Raw genomic sequence first — 6,976 nt, forward strand, 5'->3', positions numbered from 1 at the left:
CTCTTCCTAGCAACTCCTTTTTCCTATTCCCCCCACATGCAGATCAACTATTGGCTGCTTGGAAAAAAGAGTAAGCACTCACATGATGGTGTGCAAAGGCAACTAGTTGTGGCTCCCACTTTATATATAGCTCTATAGTTGTTTGCCTAGGCCCATAACTCCTGCACCATCAACTCCCCTACGACTATCATATGGCTTTTCCTTGTTGTAGTGGATGGAATTTTTTTTGCTCTCATACAGTCATGATGACTCACTGCCCGTATAGACTATATGGTTCCTTTGTACGTTCAACCTCCACACGTTTGGCCATGTACGAATTATGTAGTGTACAATTCTTAGAGGTTGATTCCTCTTAGAGAAAACACTTTGATACCATGTTAAATTTCCTTAACCCAGGAACCCAACAATTTATTACCTAGCATATTTCTTTGTAGTAAAATATTTATTATGCAAATCTACTGAATAAAAGCATAGTTGGGATTTGAACACAATAAAGTAAAACAATAGAAGCAAATTAAATCACACACCAAGTCCACACATGCACACAAAGATTGTCTTCCCTTCAAATTAGTTCATTTAAATAACTTCAGAACTTGCAAGGGCTCCCTTCCTGGGATAATAGCCCGCAGAGGAAAAATACATACAACAATAAACCTGGAATTTGATCTAGTTGATCAAACCCTTGATCAGTGCTTCAATCTGTTGGCCGATTTGGATCCTTCCCTTGTTGCCCCTTGCATTCTTCCTCAAACCCTGCACACCTGGATGAAAATCCTTTTTCACCTAATCACTGAGATCTCACTATCTCACTGTGCCTAATGCACAAAGATGTGTGTTCTCCCTTAATCTAGCTTTCAATTTATAAATTTGAGTTATTCACTGAATCCACAACCCTAATCTCCAAAATGATTGACGAATATGATTAGATCTCACTTTACCGGATATCAATAGTTGAGATTCATCTAATTCGCTAATGCAAAAACCTTTGCTTTTCATTTGATTAACTCACTTCATCTTATAAAAGTCAATTACTTTAATAATTAAAATAATTGTTAAGCTTAAAGGTCAATTAGGCAACTTCGACACACCTAGACACTTGGCTTGTGCGAAAGTACTTGCCCAAGCTACTAACATCAACAATTAGGATCAATGAAAATATGAATTGTCAAATCACTTTATGTCTATAACATATCGTAACCATCTGATTACACAATTACAAATGCATGCTAAAGAGACACACTAAAGAAGTATACTTTACTTAAAAAAACATTAGGCCAAGTTGATCTTCACCAACTCCTAAGTATTTAAATACCTAACATGATGCAAACACATTAAAAGGGCTTGCGATGACATTTTGAGTGATGACTCTGGTAGACTCTTACTTTCCATTTAAGGAAATGCATGCTTCCAAACACGTACTTTGCCCTTCATCAAAGATACTATCTAGAACCTCAAATATCGAATAGTTCTAATATATCAGAATCTGAATGTCCAATAGTTCTAATATATCGGTAACTATATGCAGGCCAATTTACATCGCTACTTGTATCATGAAAGAATAGCACCAGAGATCTCAAACATTTGATTAGATTTATAACAATAATGGTACCTCTAACCTCGCTGGTTCGAACAAAGTACAATGAATAAGTTTGTAACCAGTTTTCACTTTTCATATTTGTTATAGTTGGTGCTACCAACATTTGATTAGATTTATAACAATAATGGCACCTCTAACCTCCTCGCTGGCTCCAACAAAGTACAATAAATAAGTTTGTAACCAGTTTTCAGTTTTCATTTATGTTATAGTTGGTGCTACCAATAATCTCCACATGAGCATGATCCATCTTCAAAATGATGGAAACGGTTTGCATCCCTCACAATGATCTTTCTCTTGACAATCTTGGAGATGGACTTGGTAGCACTGTGGCAATCACCACATATCCGGAGGTTTTTGGTAATATGAATAGGTGTACCAGGGATTGTTTTAATGAGACCAAAAGCAATGGCCAATTTTTCACTGTGGCTACAAAGGATGTATTCCTTCTCCTCCTCCTCTACATCATGTAGGACAAAGCTCTTGTCAGGCACATACCCTACATCCTTCATCTGTCCAGTTAAGCTTTCCAACAGTCTCTGGATCTCTTCTGACTGGTCATGTGATTGGTCTCCAGCAAGGAATGCATGAACTGTATTCTCTATCTCAATCCAGGAGCGACCTGGAGACTTTTTCAACCCACTATTAATTAGGACTGTTCTTACCTTTGCCACATCCTCCCATCTTCCAACGGGAGCATACATGTTAGATAGTAATATATAATTCCCAGCATTATCAGGCTCTAACTCCAGAAGGCGTTCTGAAACATGTTCTCCTAGCTCAGTGTTGCAGTGAGTTCTGCACGCACCAAGCAAGGCTCCCCACACGCTAGCATCAGGCTCCACTGGCAACTTTTCGATGAAGTTATGTGCCTCATACAGATGCCCTGCACGACCAAGAAGGTCAACCATGCATGCATAGTGCTCTAACTTGGGTGTGATGCAATAATCGTGAATCATGCTACTGTAGTATCGCCGTCCCTCATCCACCAGGCCTGAGTGTCTGCACGCAGACAAAACACTAATGAAGGTGTAAGCATTTGGTTCCACGCCTACTTGTTGCATCAGAGAAAAAAGTGAAAGAGCATCACTACCTTGCCCATGCATTCCATAGCCGGCAATCATGGCATTCCATGAAACGACATTCTTTTTAGATATTTTGTCGAAGACTTGACGAGCAATATCTATACTCCCACACTTGGCATACATAGCTATAAGTGAATTCAATACAGAAACGTCTGATTCAAATCCATTTTTAATTATATAATCATGGATCCATTTACCTTGCTGCAGAGCTGCTAGATGGCCACATGCTGGGAGCACGCTCACCATCGTGACTGAATTGGGTATCACATCAAAATCTTGCATCTGATAGAAGAGTGTCAAGGCTTCATTAGCATGTCCATTCTGTGCATATGCTGCAATCATTGCATTCCATGAGACCACATCTCTTTCAAGCATTTTGTCAAAGAATTGCTGGGCAATATCGATATCCCCACACTTGGCATACATAGCAAAAAGTGCAGTCCCTGCAGCAACATCTGATTCGAATCCACTTCTAATTATGTTACCATGGATACACTTGCCTTGTTTTAGAGCTTCTAAATGACCAGATGTTGGTAGTAAACTTACCATGGTGATCGAGTTGGGTGTGATATTATCCAGTTGCATTTTCCTGAACTGTCTGAATGCCTCATTCGCACATCCATTCTCAGCGTACCCTGCAATCATCGTATTCCAGGATACCACATCTCTTCTAGACATTTTGTCAAACACACGGCCTGCATTTTCTATCCCCCTACATTTGGCATACATCTCTATAAGTGTAGTACCCACAAAGACATCTGAATCAAATCCATTTCTCAGCACATAACCATGAATTTCTTTCCCCTGTTTCAGAATTCCTAACCCGGCACAAATCGTAATAGTACTTAATATGGTCGCTTCATTGAGTTTCATGTCTTCCAGTTGCATATGGTGAAACAACTGCAAAGCCTCATAATCACACCCATTCTGGGCATATCCTGCAATCATGGCGTTCCAGGAAACCGAATTCCGTTGAGACATTCCGTGAAATTTTTGCCGTGCATCCTCTAAACTTCCGCACTTTGCATACAAATCAACAAGAGCAGTGCTCACATAAACATCCGATTCAAGTCCACTTCTAATTATTTGAGAATGAATCTGCTTGCCCTCTTGCAGAGACAGTAACGCAGTGCAGGCCTTGAGTAAGAAAGGATAGGTTAACTTGTTTGGCTCTATGTCAGCTCGCTGCATTTCACAATAAAGCATTAAAGTTTCTACCCAGGGACCGTTCCAGGCATAGCCTCTGATCATGGCATTCCACAGGAAAACATTTCGTTTACAAATACTGTCAAACACTTGGCGTGCATTCGCCATACTGTTAAACATGGCATACATGTTCACAAGTTTAGTTGCCAAGAATATGTTTTGTTCGAGTCCCTTTATGAGCACTTGGGTGTGACATTGTTTTAATGATTTCACGTTGGTGCAATCCTGCAAGAGATTAACATGTGTTTTGGTTTGGGAACACGGTGGAACGAGTTGCTCGTCCATGGTTGAAGCCGGGGAAGCCATGATCGATGAAGATGATAGAAAGGGACGAGAATGAGTGAGTCTACGAGTAGCATAGCAGGCCATATATTCGTAGAAACTCTGATACTTTTCATCAAGAAATCAAACATAGGATTAGGCATCTGTGCGCAGAGTGGAACTCTGAGATCATCCCACAAGCGAAATGTTACAAACCAAAGAAAATCCAGAGATTCTTGTCGCTGTGATTGATACATCGGTAATTTCCATTCCAAAAGTATGTGATCAGATCCCAGAGCCTCATCTCAATGGCATAAAAAAGTTACTAGGAAATTCTTGTATTTGGTGGCTAATAAATGTTTCACTTTGAAATGTGGTATAGCCTTTTGAAATTGTTTTTAGATTATAAAATCTCGAGTGCAAAGTTTGAAGGGTAATGTAGATGTACATATTTGACAAATGATAAGTTAATGATTCACAATATAAATTAAATAATAAATAATTTATGAGAGAGGTATATTAGTTGGTTTTCCTTGAGCTTTAGTTTTTATCTAGTTTAAATTTTATAAGAAGGGGTTGAGGATGGGAGGCATTTATGAGGAAATTAAACTATTTCAAGTGGCATCCAAGTTCAACTGAGTTTCACACAATCTCAGTGATAGCATCTTACTCGTGGGAAGATCATTCTTCCATCCAACATTGAAGTTGACCTCGGGCTAAGCTCAACCTAGTTGAAAAAATTAAACAATAATTAAGTTAATGATTAACCAAATAAATAAGAAGAAGAATTTTAGAGTGATGGAGCTCACGCTGGAGATTAGGGTTTACTATTGTTGTCGTTCTCTCCCTCCCACCACTATGAACCAAGGTCTCAATTTTAGCTTTAAGGATGTGCTATGGTGCAAAGTTCTGCCTCCTTGCTTTCTCTTCAGAGTTGACTGAAGATTTCAAAAGCCCTCGTCTGTAGCGAATCGGCCTTTCCTCTATTGTAGCATGTGTTTTTACCATTGTGAGTACAAGAAGGTAAGGTATAGCAAGAATTCCATGTGCCTATCGTTGTTCTACGCATAAAGTAAAAGACCATAGTCCGATAAATAACCCAAACTCTGCCTACTTTGGTTCGTTTTTGTTTTGTTTGAGGTTGGTGCGATGGGTGAGCCACCCAGCGAGGATTTTCAAACCCCCTTTCTCCTATGTCCCAGTAACTCTTGCCAGCTCCTTTTCTTGGGTGTTGGCATCAGCGATGTTCACTTCACCCAAGCATAAATGGATGCCTTCTCCACGATGCGCTCTCATCCGCTCTCAAGCTTTTTTGCTCCGTTGCCCCCAAAATTGGAGTCAATCTTACTGAGAAAAAATAAAATTAATTAATTAATTAATTAAAAAAAAAATAAAGAAATAAATAAATATATATATATATATATATATATATATATATATATATATATATATATATATATATATATAAATAATAATAATTAAATAAATAATTAAATTAAATAAAATTAAAAAAAATAATAATAATAAAAATAAATAAATATAAATATAAATTAATTAATTAAATTAAATTAAATTAATTAATTAAAATATATATATATATATATATATATATATATATATATATAAATTGATCCATACTCAGTGAGCTTTCGAGTATGGTTTCAAGTCTGCATGCACAAATCCATACGCTTTTTCATTCTTTAGAACCCATATCAAAGTAGATCTGATTGAAAATCTAGATCAGAAGCAGGGTTTTTGCACAAAGGAAAATAGGAATTTCCATATATTTATAAAAACCCTTACTGGCAGATCCATATTGATTTGGGTCAAGGACGAGGACTCAATGGAGAACATCAAAAACAAGATACAATAGTGGGAGGGACTCCCAAGAATAAAGCAAAGGATCATCTCAGAAGGGAAACTCTTACAAGACAAGAGGACCCTCAAAGAATACAAGATAAGTAGAGGCTCTACTTTATCCTTGGTATCAGGATTGCCTAGAGGAATAGGACCTGGCCCTTAAACCTCCTACAAAGAAACAACCAGAGGGGGTGCAAAACATGCTAAGGCCACAACCCTAATCGGGACACTACGTGGGCCTTACATAGTGGAAAAGATGGAGAAACACCCACAATTAGAGATCTGGAACTCATAGGTAAATAACATGTTCTCATATTTTCATAAAGAGGTTGTAATTTGTAGATTTAATGTCTTATGGCCTAAATTTGAGGACCTCTACCAATGGATCTACATAAACTAGACTTCAGAATGTGACATCTACTTATGCTCGAAGGGTTTCTTCGTTGTACGCCCTTTCTCAAAAGAAGACAACCAGAAAATTATGGAGGAAGGACCATGGTTATGGGGAATAGTTGGGTTATTCACTATTCCCCGGTAACCTTGAATTTGACTCATGAGCTATGTAAGTAACAAAAATGTCCCTCTAGGTTTGTCTGCCTAACCTCCTATTCCCCTTTTGGTACCATAGTTCTTGAAGACATCAAAACGCATCGGGAGTATTTTATTAAAACAAACAGTGAGAGAATAACAAAGGGGCTTTTCACATACGTCCGCATTTGTGTGTAGATTGACCTCAGCAAGGGGCTGCCAGATAGCATCCAGCTAAACAATGGACACAAAGTCTAGATTATGAAAACACAGTCTTTAGATGTTGTATATGTGAACAAACAAGACACTTACAAGATAGTTTCCCCCTGGCCAAAAAAACAACAAATAAGAGGAAAGGGCAATTGCTTAAAACAAAGAATTGGCAACACTACGAGCCCCTATTTCTGACAATGAAGAGGAGGTAGATCAAAAGGACCCCCAA

The 6,976-nt window shown here is 38.2% G+C and overlaps 1 pseudogene; it reads right to left on the minus strand.

Moving 5' to 3' along the window:
- Window positions 1-1,507: 1,507 nt before the first annotated feature.
- On the minus strand, window positions 1,508-4,498 carry LOC149203797 (pentatricopeptide repeat-containing protein At4g30700 pseudogene; annotated as a pseudogene).
- Window positions 4,499-6,976: the final 2,478 nt, after the last annotated feature.

This window comes from Pinus tabuliformis, chromosome 2_1 (assembly GCF_031772625.1).
Source record: "Pinus tabuliformis cultivar Carrire ecotype Pingquan chromosome 2_1, CPIR1, whole genome shotgun sequence".
Lineage (NCBI taxonomy): Eukaryota > Viridiplantae > Streptophyta > Pinopsida > Pinales > Pinaceae > Pinus > Pinus tabuliformis.